At 39.6% G+C, this 13,790-nt stretch overlaps 2 long non-coding RNA genes across 4 annotated transcripts; one reads left to right on the plus strand and one right to left on the minus strand.

The window, feature by feature from the left end:
- Window positions 1–58: 58 nt before the first annotated feature.
- LOC133710717 (uncharacterized) lies at window positions 59–8,941 on the plus strand. 3 transcript variants are annotated; one of them, XR_009846822.1, is made up of 7 exons: window positions 59–1,299; window positions 1,533–1,607; window positions 1,721–1,819; window positions 2,201–2,279; window positions 8,404–8,475; window positions 8,607–8,659; window positions 8,744–8,941. It is a non-coding gene; the product is annotated as an uncharacterized LOC133710717 (long non-coding RNA). The 3 variants fall into 3 exon arrangements; XR_009846820.1 differs by having other exon boundaries at window positions 68–1,299; window positions 1,724–1,819; XR_009846819.1 differs by lacking the exon at window positions 59–1,299 and having other exon boundaries at window positions 1,316–1,607; window positions 1,724–1,819.
- Window positions 8,942–11,977: 3,036 nt separating this feature from the next.
- On the minus strand, window positions 11,978–12,512 carry LOC133708725 (uncharacterized). The gene is made up of 3 exons (XR_009846005.1): window positions 12,343–12,512; window positions 12,148–12,249; window positions 11,978–12,051 (listed from the first exon to the last, which is right to left on the minus strand). It is a non-coding gene; the product is annotated as an uncharacterized LOC133708725 (long non-coding RNA).
- Between the last annotated feature and the right edge of the window lie 1,278 nt (window positions 12,513–13,790).

Here is a 13,790-nt window from a genome sequence, read left to right on the forward strand (position 1 = left end):
TTTGAATACAAAATCACCTTGCCAAAATAAAGAAAGTTCAGTTGTGATCTTGGGCCTGTATGCGTTTAGAAGTTCTTCTATAAGGTTTTCATCCTCTGCACTAAGACTTAGTGTTGATGTTAAATATATATTAAATTAAGAGGTATTTGTTGACCTGGAAGTTTTATTTGTAAAAGGACTTTGCTATTTATATTAATTGAATGGCTAATGGAATGTAGTATCTGTTTGCAAGTAGTACATATGTGAGTTCAAAAAGGGAATTGGTTACCATCCAAAATACAATAAGAACACAAATTGCTGAATCCTCATACAAAGAGAAGACATGCAGACAGAGGGTACAAATGAAAAATACATGATTCTACAGCTAGAACAGTGGATTCTGAAGTGTCTGCAAGTGTAGTCCTCCTCGGTTTCTATCTCTCCCTGCGCTAAATGAAGTCACTCAAGTAACTCTTTGGTTTCTGCAATTTTTTTTTTTTGGCGTGGTTGCTTCATAGAACATAAGCTTTTTGTTGTTTACGCTTAATAGAACGTAAGCTTTTTGTTGATTAAGTAAGCTTTTATTCAATGAGTGTATCTCTATTCTGCAAACAAATATTATTGACCGGTTGTTTTTGCTTTATCCTTTTTGTCTGTGATTCATGATTTACTGGGTCTGGGTAATTCAGAAACTTGGCAGTGCTTCATTATTGTGTGTTTATGAATTTTCATGTTAGATTGGATCTAATTTTTAGTTTTTATTTTTATTTTATTCTTTCCCTCCATATACATGAGTGATTGGGAAGAAAAACAAACTAGAGGTGAAATCTTGAATTTGGTTTTAGTCTTTCGCATCGAATTGGTTGAAATGTTGAAAAATTTTAAGCTTGCAGTGGCTGCTCTCTGGGTTATCTATGGTTTCTGTTGAGCCTCTTTGCTTGCATTTGATTTGGTTGGGTTAGGAAATTGGGGAGAAAAGACAGAGCTAAATTGGATGCTGTGTTGTTCTGGGTTCATATCGAAAAGTCAAAACTATCAAGTGTTATTAGGTCTGTTCAATTGAATTGTTTCTGGGTTCAAAAGTGCATGCTTTTCCTCTGCCTATGTGGCTATGTTGTTCTCAGCATAGAGTTAACTTTTATGTAATCTGCCAGTGTATATTGATACAACTCACTTGGTCTTGGAAGTTCGGCAATTGCTTCCTGATCCTCTTTTTTTATGTCAGAAAACTATCTCACAAGATCTGGAGTTGGAATCACTTTTTCCAGGCATGTCTCCATGATCTGGAGTTGGAGAATGGTATTGCTGTTCTGAATAAAGGTACGTGCCAATTTTGTTAAACAAGAAAGTATTTACGTTTTCGCGAGGTTGTGATAAATAACATCACATTTTTCCATGTTCTAATATCAAGTCATTTTATCAGAGAAGACAACAGTTTGACTGCATCTTTGATTATCTGAGATACCCATCTTTGCAAAATGGTTTCTTTTGTTGTTTTTAGTTATAGGGTTTTAGTATTTTAAGCTTTTACTGATTGAAGTTTGTGACTTTAGATTCTGCCATTGGTATTGGATTTGGAACTTCGGGATCGAACCTACTTTAGCTACACTTATATAGGATCTAGAAAGGTACAATAGTATGCTTAGATTGATTTTGTTATGCAGTTTTTCAATACTTCCACATTATTGTACAAAATGTCGATGTTTGCTGATTCGGACAAATTTTTACATGTAAATGTAAGAAGATTGAGTTTATGCTTTCGGTCAGCGGAGGCAGCATTCTATCATGGATTGGACATGATTATTTTGTTGTGGATGATAAGACTGCTGCACATCATGAGGTAATCAACTATTGATGTCATTATTATTAATATGGAGATAAGCTGATGGGAGAAAAATTATTAAAAGAGAGTATCTGCTGTGCAGCTTAGTAATCTATATCTGATGCTAGAGACTAAGAAGCAGATTCGTATTGAAAGAAGTTATATCATACTTCATACTTCATAATAGTGAACTTCAAAATGCTACTGATTCTTTTGCTTTCAACTGCTCTTTGGGTTGCTGAATTAATTTGATTCCATGTTGCTCAATTCGTTGTATAAATTGCTCTTTGCATTCCTGAATTAATTTGATTCTGTGTTGCTATGCGTTTATTTTAGACAACCTATAAATTGCTCTTTGGGTTCCTGAATTAATTTCATGAAATCATGGACAATATGCAGGCAATAGGAAACCTATTACTTCAGATGGCTGTCAATTCATATATGTCATGATATATGTGTTCCTGCTGTGAGAAATTGGGTGAGGACCTTCTCTTCCTTACTCTCACTTCTAGCTTTGTAATCAAGACTAAATAGTGAGATCTTTTCTATTCCCTTTCAGTAGAATATTTGCTTAAACTATGTTATATGCCTCACTGATGTATAAAAATAAATTACCTAAGTGTTTGTTTATCATTCTGCTATTGGTTGATTTGGCTTTTGGATAGTGTGTTTGAGGTATATTAGATTTGGTATTGTTTCATTTGGTTTTGACATAGTCTAATCTGTTGTAGGAGAATGGAATTTTTGTGTATTATTGATAATAGGAGTCCTTTAAATAGGGAGTTACAAGGTACCCAAAAAGGTAATAGAATCCGATTACAATTGAATACCTAGAACACATTCCTATTAGAACTCTAACACTAGTTTGTAGAGGCACACATTATGTCGATATCCTTCAACACTCCCCCTTGTGCTGCTCAAACTTGGTGATGACGCTTTAATTGTTGTCTCGTTAAAAACCTTGCAAAGTAACAAAAACCCAGTGGGACAAAAATAACCCTGGTCGAAGGACAAAAAGAGCACAACACGTCCTTCACTCTTCGAGATCGAACATGTAGACATCATGCCTCCCCCTGATGTCAATATCTCCCCCTGATTGCTACAATCATGGGAGTTCGGATAACTTTCTTAATCCGATGCTTTTCACATGTTTCTCGAAGGTGGATTTTGGTAACGACTTAGTAAATAAGTCCGCTACATTATCCTCAGATCGGATTTGGTTCACTTCAATATTTAGAAGTGCCTGTTGTCATTTTGATGGAGGGGAGGAGGAGCACGGAAGGTGGCATTTTGCCTTGTGGGGTCCGATCCCACACTTCCGTTATCTCTTTTCTCTGTAGGGATAGAACAAGCCCATATCAATCGTACCTCTCAAGTATCGAAAGATTGTCTTTATACCAATCTAATGGCGTTGCGTTGGCGCGGGGCTATGTCTAGCCAACAAGTTCATAATAATTGAGGTGTCCGGTCTTGTATTGTGCTAAGTACAATAATGCACCTATTGTACATAAGTAAGCACTTCTGCTATTAACACGTCTTCGTCATCATCCCTGGGACGAAACGGATCCCTTTTAGGGTCAAGACTACGGACGACCATGGGAGTGCATCTTTGACTTTATCAAAATGCCTAAGCATCTATTGACACGGTATACAAAACCGTGTTCTCCCAAGATCCTTCCTCTCAAACTCAGATTTCAGGTGTTCAGCGGTTTTCCTTAACTCACAAGGGTTCCAATTATGTTTATCAACATAAACCGCGACAATTGCAAATCCGGAACTTGTCATGGGAACGCGTGGGCATAGTTCATCATATCCCTTCCCAATCAAGTAGTCACTTTAGTGAGCGTTTCAACCTCGTTGCAAACGTGCTCCGTGGTCTAGAGCCACTTGACTTGGGTAAATAAAGTTCACAAGAACCTTCATTATATTCCGTATCTAGATCCCCATAAAGATATGTAGTGACCACATTTGTAAGCTGCATGTTCAGTTATTTGGAAACTACCAAACTGACAAAGTAGTGGAGTGCAATGACATCCATTACGAGAGAATATGTCTTCTCGTAGTCGATTCCAGGGCGTTGTGAGAAACCTTGCGCCATAAGGTGAGATTACCATCTCTTTTTCTCGTCACGCTATCTAATGAAGACCTATTAATGTCAACAGGTTTTATGTTAGGAGGTGTTGGCATCTCAGGCCCGAAATCCTTCCTCTTCGTTAGTGAATCCAATTCAACCTGGATCGCATCTTTCCATTTAGGCCAATTTTCTCTACGTTGGCATTCTTCAACGGAGTAAGGTTCGATGTCATTGGTCTCAATAATTCCACGTCTTCATGTACACTAGTGTAGTTCGTAGAGATCTCTATATTCTCAGGAATTGGTTCTAACATTGAGGCGTCCCCCAACGATGTCTCTTGGACATAACCACAATCCAAAATATTCTCATGAGACGGATTTTGAGTATCAATGATCAATGGATCAAGTTGTGCCAAACTCGCTCTCTTCTTAGGGCGAGAATCCATCGAACCTATGGGTCTCCTACTCTCTCTAGCGGAACCCATGGCCTATGACGCCATTATGCCACCTTTGTGGCGTCACCATACCACCATCCATGGTAGTGGTGCAGTACCCATCTTCTCTGGGTGGCACCATGTCCTCTTGTGGGGACATCAATCCTTGCAGGCATGTTTGCAGCAGGTATATGTGATCTCGTCACTTTTAGGGGATCAAGATGAGACATAGTGGGGACAGACCACGACAATTCTTGTCGTTCTTGTTGAACATTGACGTTCTAATCTCCCCCTAACGACGGGAAGACTGTCTCATCAAAGTGACAATTCGCAAATCCAGCGAAATAGAGATCGCCTGTCAAGGGTTCTACATAGCGGACTTATAGTTGGAGACTCATGTCCAACAAATATATATATGCATTCGTTGCAATGACTCATGTTGATGCGCTGTGGCGGCGCAATTGGCACATGAACCGCACACTCAAATATGCATAAATACGAGATATTAGACTCGAACCCAGTCACTAGCTGTAACGCAAATAAAAGTTGAGTGGCTGCTATGAGTCGTAGACGAATTAGCATAGCTGCATGCGATATTGCATAACCCAAACGGAAATATTGGTGCGCATTACCAATGTCCGGGCTACCATCGTAGTCGTTTAATGGTGGCTTTTCCGCGAGACCAATTGGGTGTGTACATGGGAATACGATACTTGATATCAATACCCAATGATATGCAATAGTCATCGAAAACTGTCGATGTAAACTCTCTAGCATTATCAAGTCAAATTGACTGAATGGGATGATCTGGGTAGTGAGCCCGTAGCCATATGTTATGTGCTAGGAGTGTAGTATAAGCAGCATTACGAGTGGATAATGGCACAACACGTGACCAGCGTGTTTGCGTATCAACCAACACCATAAAACATATATACGGTCCGCAAGTTGGTTGATCAAATCCATAGAATTCCCTTAGATTCTTTGTAAGAATGAAATTATTTCCTCAATCTCCTTTGCATAGGATGGTCTCAATCCTAAATAACAGGCTTTATAGAACGAAACATGGGCTTTATAATCAACCAATGAGGCTTTTGGTTAAGCCATAATGTCACAATAGACTTGAGAAGTAGAGAGAGGAGTTTATGGCGTCAATGCCATGTATTTGCCGCAGGGGGTAGGCGGCGCCGGCCATGTATGGTCGGTCTTTGCGCAATCATGGCGCCATGAGGCGCATGTGCAGCTCCTCGAACCAATTCTTGGTTCTTACTTTTCTTCGTTCTGAAAATGGATGTCCGTGTAAAGTCTTTAATACACGGATCATCATGTCAAAGCCTATATGTGTCAGAATCCCATAAGTCGTCTCTCATGACATGGTTGGATTCAATAACTTGAATAGTGGTTACATACAACCCACTAGAGCGACACATAAGTTTCTCTAAGACTCGTTTATGTCCGTAGTCATTAGAGGTGATGCAAAGGAACTCTGTCCATTCTCATAATGTGTTTCCACATGAAAACCATTGGCTCTTATATAATAAAGTTCGAATTAAGGTATGTCCAAGACATTAAGTAAAAGAATTGACACTTTATTAATAGCCAATGATTACATCAAAGTTTCCAAAATCTAATCCAAAATAAAATCAAACTAAGACACATTGTAGTCACTCTATCCGTTTGGTAACTCCAATCAAATATGACCAGGGAAGTAGAGAGATGTTGGTGGAGCGAGGCTCTCTTAAGTACCATTAATCTCAATGACTTTTCTAGACATCATATTTCATTGGGTGCGCCACATGAGAAAGAGTTAATACAATTGTCATTTATTGACTAAGGCATATTGCCATTACAAAATTCTTGGAAATAAAAGACTACTCTAAAAATCTGCGGCATTTTGTCTTCATCGCCAGATTTAAAGTCTTCTTGAACTCGATGTCTTGATCACTGTGAGGCAGCTACCTTCTTAGGTACATTGCAAACTCAGGCCCATTGATCAGACGTTCCATATCAGAAATAGATACCATGAAGAGGATTCTCCCTTGATTGAGGCGCATTGGCGTAATGTGCATGGTCCCTAGGACCTGAGGCGTTGGAAGATTATGACCATGGCCAACGTTGGCTCTATGGTTTCCAACCCTTAGTCCCTCAAAATCACTGCTCCTACGGTGGCGTGATTGTCGCCTTTGGCGACTACCTTCATGAGCATTTCGATCATATGGATCACGACGTCTATGGCGACTTTCTCTAGCCACGGGACTATGCTCTGGATAGCTATCTCGAAGCCTATCAATTTCTCTTCTCACAAGCTCGTTGTCTTGCCTTTTAGCAATTTCCATAGCTTCAATAAGCTTTTGAAAGCTTGTGATCCGTCTTGCATTTATATGAGTCCGAAATAAATCACAGGACCTCATAGCATAGACAGGGAAGGTATTGAGGGTTTTCTCAATCAATTGTTCTTCTGTGATCGTCTTGCCACAGAAGTGCATCATTGCTCTGATGCGGAGGGCTTCCGAATAAAATTGCATGACTGTGTCAAATTCAGAGAAGCGAAGATCTTTCCATTCTGCTTCTGTATTCGGAAGGATGGAGTCACAAACATTGCCATATCGTTCGCGAAGCGCTTGCCAAAGCTTTATAGCGCTATCCTCATTTATGAACTCAAACTGGAGGTCACTATCCATGTGACGTTTCATGAAGGCAAGTGCCCTGGAAATATCTTTCTCAGTTTGAGGGTCTGGAGCTGTTTCTATAGGACAAAGCTCTTGGATTGTATGCAATAAGTCACGGGCAATAAGGTGGAGCTCAACATCTTGAGCCCACGTTAGGTATCTTTTGCCTGCATAATCCAATGGAACAAAATCGAGTATGTTCGAGTTTGACATCCTGAAAAAGGGGTGAAACAAGAACGAATTAGTTTCGGAGCTAAACTTCCACGAAAACTAACAATAATAAGATTTCCGAGCTATGCTACCAAGAAATCGATTTCCAAGAATCTCTTTTGGATTAGACCAAACAATGATGTTTTTAATATGGTCACAATTTGATGCTTTATGGACGCTCTTAGTCCAAGCATTATGAACACTCTTAGTTCATACGAACGCTCTTAGTTCGTTTAATTATGAACACTTTTAGTTCATACGAACACTCTTAGTTCGTTAAGCGCGAATCCCCACAATTCCGCTTTGTTAAATACTCAAAATCATTTGGCAACATATATTCCAATATTCTGCATAAAATAAAAGAATTTAAAATACATGAAAGCAGCAACTTTAATTACAAAAACTTACGTGATGATTTTGGTCTTGAGAACACGCGCGTGTTGATGCAGGCGTGTAGCTAAATTTGCCGGAATCTGGTTGGAAATTGGCAGTTGGTGGGCTGCCCCTCTCCCTTCCTTTTTTTTTTTTTTCTTCTTTCCGGGCCCAGCCCTTTCCTTTTTTTTTTCTCTTCTTTTTCTTTCGGTCTTCCTCCCTTTTTTTTCTTTCGCGACTTCCTTCTTCCTCTGGTTCTTCTCCCTGCAGTTCGCCGGTGTTGCGGTGTGTAGAGGGAGGCTGATCGGAGGTGCTGCAGATCGGAGGCCTGGGCTGCTGCTGCAGTTCGACGTGCTGGTGTGATCGCAGATCGCGGCCTGGGCTGCTGGGCGTCTGGGAGCGGGGGCGCTGGGGAGGAGGCCGGCCGGGCTGGGCTGCTGGGTTTGCAGGTACTGCTGGAGAGGTGAGGTGAGGCGAGGCTGAGACTGAGGCCGGAATGGAGGATTTTTTTTTTTGTTTTTGGGTTGGCGGCAGAGAAGAAAAAGGTTTTTTTCTTTAAGGGTTTTTTTTTCTTTTTCTGAAGGTAGGGTTAGAACTCGTGCTGATAACGTGTTGTAGGAGAATGGAATTTTTGTGTATTATTGATAATAGGAGCCCTTTAAATAGGGAGTTACAAGGTACCCAAAAAGGTAATAGAATCCGATTACAGTTGAATACCTAGAACACATTCCTATTACAACTCTAACCCTAGTTTGTAGAGGCACACATTATGTCGATATCCTTCAACATAATCATTGATTCTGTACGTTTTTTGTGAAGAGGTTTTCTAAATTTGCCTTGGTTGCAGTGATAACTTCTAAAGGAACCAATCATAAAGTTTATGAAACTTGATACTACTGATAACTTCTCACGCTATAAGGTAAAAGCACACCTGATTAAATATGAAAGTATTTTTAAGATATGTTGCATCATTAATGAATAGAAGGTTGTTACTAAATGACTCTTTTTTTTAAAATTTTTTTTTTTTTCCGCTGCCGATTTCTTTTGAAGTCTCAGGTGATCTCATAATTCAAGTGAAGGGAAGTAGATATTTGCTTCACAAGGTATACTCAACAAGTTCCTCACAAAATCCAATTGATTATTGCAGGCCAATGTTTTCTTGAAATTAATTCAATTCATTTTCACAGGTCACACATTGCAGCTTCAAGCATTCTTCAAATCTTGCATACTCCATGGCTGGATGGACAAAATTTCCACTCTTATACTCTACAAAGCATGAAGCTGACAACCTTTTAGATCAGTACACGAATGAGCTTCGTGGTTGTTGTACAGTGTTAAATGAACATGTGAAAAATTTGTTTCAAATTGAAAACTTCATTTGATTATGGGTAGTTGTTAGTTCACTTAGAACGACAGAAATTGATAACTGTTATGCACCCCTAAATGCAGTTGTTTTTGTCTATACAAGCGGTTTCATTTGTAATAATACCAAGGAGATTATGATACTGGAAGTGCAGAACAAATACCTGGAAGTGAATAACACCTGGAAGTTGATGCATAGAGAGTTGTACCCTGTAAGTGCAACAACATAAGCATTATCATTGATCTTCTTCACCACTTTAAAAGGACCATATTTTCTGGGCTTCAGCTTGTTATAGGTACCAACAGGAAATCTCTCCTTCCTCAGGAACACCATCACGTCATCACCCTCTTGGAAAACTTTTACTCTGCGATGTTTATCGGCTGCAGCTTTATACTTAGCATTAGTTGCTTCCAGCTTGGCCTTAATTTCGTCTCGAACAGCCTGCACATCTCTAGCCATGCTCTCAGCAGCAACACTAACACCAGAAACCTTAGGAAGCTTTACCAAATCCACCACATGCCGAGGAACAGCAGTATAAACTAATGAGAATGGGGACTTCCCTGTTGCACTATGTACAGCACTGTTATAAGCAAACTCCACCTGTGGCAAGGCATAATCCCACTGTTTGGGCCTATCTCCACAAACACTCCAAACCATGTTACCCAAAGTTCGATTAGTAACCTCTGTCTGTCCATCAGTTTGAGGATGAGCTGTGCTGCTACGGTTCAAGGCTGTTCCAAACATTCTCCACAACGTAAGCCAAAAGTGACTAAGGAATTTTGTGTCTCTATCAGAGGTATGGACTTGGGCACTCCATGCAAACGAACCACCTCCCTGAAAAACAGTTTGGCTATATTGGACGCATCAGCAGTCTTCTTACAAGCTATAAAGTGCGCCATCTTAGAGAACCTGTCAACTACCACAAACACAGAATCCACACCTCTTTGGGTACGGGATAATCCCAGCACAAAATCCATAGCGAGATCCTGCCAAATATCATCAGGAACAGGTAAAGGAAGATAAAGTCCTGTGTTTTGGGACTGACCCTTAGAAACCTGGCAGGTGTAGCACTTCCTCACGATAGTTCCTGCATCCTTTTTCAACTGTGGCCAGAAATACCTCTCCTCAAGGCTAGCAATAGTTTTGTCTCGGCCCAAGTGTCCACTCAAACCCCCTCCATGCAGATCTCTAATCAGTTTCTCTCTCAATGAAGAACTAGGGATACATAGGCCTTTGAATAAATATCCTTCATTCACATAAAAATCTGCAACAGCATTATTGCTACTGCACTTGGTCCAGATCTCCTTAAAATCAGTATCTTCCTCATACAACTCTTTCAAGAGCTCAAACCCCACAATCTCCTGGGCTAAAGTGACCAGCAAGGAAGCCCTCCTACTCAAAGCATCTGCCACCCTATTAAGAGTACCAGATTTATGTTGAATCACAAAAGGGAATTTCTGCAGAAAACTCACCCACCTTGCATGCATCTTATTCACAGTTTTCTGACTGTTAAGGTACTTCAAGGCCTGATGATCCGTGAACAGTACAAATTCTCTCTGAATCAGGTAGTGCTCCCATTGCCTCAATGCCCGGAACACTGCATAAAATTATTGATCATAAGTACTCCACTTCTGACCAGCTTCACTTAGCTTTTCACTAAAGAATGCTACTGGTTTCTTCTCTTGTGACAATACAGCACCTACTCCCACGCCACTAGCATCACATTCAACCTCAAAAACCTTATCAAAATTAGGAAGAGCGAGAACTGGTGCAGTACAAAGTTTCTCCTTGATCAAGGCAAAACTCTTCTCTTGCTTCTCTCCCCACTGGAATTTGCCTTTCTTCAAACATTCAGTAATAGGGGCAGTAATGGTACTGAAATTCTTCACAAACCTCCTGTAGAAGGTAGCTAAACCATGAAAGCTCCGCACCTCAGAAGCTGTTTTTGGAGCTGGCCATTCTCTTATAGCTCGTACCTTCTCTTCATCAACCTGAATGCCTTCTTCTCCAACCACAAATCCCAGAAATAATAACTTGCTGGTGCAGAATGTACACTTTTTCAGGTTGATGTACAGTTTATTCTTCTGTAAAGCTCCCAAAACCTGCTTCAAGTGTACCCGATGTTCTTCTTTGGTCCTGCTATATATCAGTATATCATCAAAATACACCACTACAAAGGAACCAATAAAAGGACGAAGAACCTGGTTCATAAGCCTCATAAAGGTGCTGGGTGCATTAGACAATCCGAATGGCATAACCATCCACTCGTACAAGCCATCCTTGCTCTTAAAAGCTGTCTTCCATTCATCTCCTGGCTTGATTCGAATCTGGTGGTATCCACTACGAAGGTCTATCTTGGTAAACACTTTGGAACCCTCTAGCTCATCAAGCATGTCTTCCAAACGAGGAATAGGAAACCTGTACTTCACAGTTATCTTATTAATGGCCCTGCTATCAACACACATCAGCCATTGATTGCCCTTCTTAGGAACAAGGAGGACTGGAACTGCACAAGGACTCATACTCTCTCGAATGAACCCTTTCTTCAACAAGTCTTCAATCTGTTCTCTCAGAATCTCATTCTCCTTGGGACTCATTCGGTAATGTGGCAGATTGGGCAAGCTAGCTCCAGGCACCAAATCAATCTGATGCTGAATGTCTCTCATAGGTGGTAACTCGTTGGGCAACTCATCCGCGATCAACTCTTCAAACTCTCCCAACATTTTCTGCACTTCCTTAGGAATCACCACCTCTTCCTTTTCTGCAGCCAACAACCCCTTAATCACCACTGGACAGAAAATCTCAGATTATTTAAAGGCCTCCTCCATCTTAAATTCACTGCTAGACAAGGTCAGAAAACTCTCCCCTTTTTTCCCACCAGATTTCTCAAATTGACACACAGGAGCCATAGCAATTTTATGGTTTTTCCACATAAACAACATCACATTATCCCTGCCTTTATACATCACATCCACATCATATTGCCAAGGTCGTCCAAACAAAATATGACAAGCATCCATATCAATAATGTCGCACATAACTTCATCTTTATAATGCTTACCAACGTTCCGGGAACAGTCCTCAAGACTTCAAGACCATTACTCCTAAAGGTTCTGTTGAGTTGTTAGGAATCTGTAAAAAGATACATATTAGCCAGATGACATATTTCAATTAATTCTCACTTGTTCTTCTACTTATCTTCTATTCGAGTCATACAGTGATGCTTACATGTCTCCAACTTCTTCCAAGAAATTGATTGCAGTGGCTGTCATTTAGTCCATACGATATCGGTGACAGCTAATATCCCCACACCACCAGCTTTTCATATCTCTGGATCACAGAAAGAAATTCTTTTACCATCAAAGTATATCAGTTAACCAAAGAGAAATTAAAAATCAGACATTAAGTGCAAGAAAGATTCACCTCGTGATAAGATGAACCCATAAGACACTTGCCTAATTCATTAACATGCACCAAAATCCAGAAGACGACGCAATCCCAACTTAACATGGTGCATTCCCCCTCCTTCAAATAGTTAGAAGTGGAGGTGGGCAAAATCAATAACATACCTAGCAAAGCCTCCATTACCCAAACCCCAATTCAGTGACATATCAAATTTCACAGCAATTTTTAAAGAATTCGTTGCGAAAAAAAAAAATCAACAAATACCTCTTACAACTGGGTAAGTCTTAGTGTTGATGTTAAATATATATTAAATTAAATTAGTTGGTGAAACCTGTTGTACAGGTCAACATTCACTTATAATTTGACATGTGTACTTAAATTTTTTTTTTACCATATTAAGTACTCATTAATCGTTTTATATGTAAATTGTTCAAAAAGCTGTAATAAAGATCGTAAATATAGTAATTACTTTGATTACAATTATAATTATCACTAAATACGTCAAATGTGGTAGTTTGTTGTAAAATATCTCATCATTGATGAAATTTGCAAAAGAAATGACTCTAATTCCACAAAGAAGAACCTAATTACAAGAATAAGGACTTGAGAAATTTTAGGTCTAATATGATTATTTACCAGATCGACAATACATTTGTTGTCACATAAGTAAAGTGATTGCTTTTTTGGTAAATTGATAGGAGTATTTTAATGCGACGTTTTAACTGCATTTCCCTACATTTTCTGCGTTATTTCCTTAATAAAACTCTGTCTGGGAAAGTTTCCATTCTTCGATTGGGAAAGTTCCTATTTGTAGAAAGTTTCCATTTTGTAGTTTCTATTTTTCATTTTTAGAAAGTTTCCCATTTTAGTTTAGGAAAGTTTCCGTTTTTCATTTTAGGAAAGTTTCTATTTTTCATTGACAGTTTCTATTTTACCTCGGAGCTAAAAGGTGGAAATGAACTCATAAATGGAAAGAGGAGCTTGCAAACGTTAAGGGGAGCAAAAATGAGAAACAATGGGCCACAGAAATGAGCAGAAACGAAGAAAAGAAGTTTTCCTGCTTCAACCAGGAAACCCTGCGAAAAGGAGGAGAGCTTACCAAGCAAGTTTCCAACGCAACCATGAAAAGGAAATGGAAAAATGAAGTGTCATGACATTGGAAGGTGACAAGGCTTGAAGTTGAAGCAACAAGGCCCAAGAACTCTCAAGACTTTGTGGATTTTCGGCAATTGGATCAAAGCCCACTAAAGGCCTATGGAATTAGGGTTTGTGACGCAAAGAATAAACCCTAGGAAGCTTTGCCGTGAAAATACAAAGGGGGAGAGAGAATTGGTGTAACGTCCCGTATCTCAATTTACCTGTTTACTAGTCATTTGGACGGTAAACGACCTTTACTTTCACTTTTACATTCGGTTTAGTACTTTTAGTGGCCCTAAAAGTCGACTTTTTGTTCGGGTCAAAATTTG

The sequence above is a fragment of the Rosa rugosa genome, chromosome 5, assembly GCF_958449725.1.
Source record: "Rosa rugosa chromosome 5, drRosRugo1.1, whole genome shotgun sequence".
Classification (NCBI taxonomy): domain Eukaryota; kingdom Viridiplantae; phylum Streptophyta; class Magnoliopsida; order Rosales; family Rosaceae; genus Rosa; species Rosa rugosa.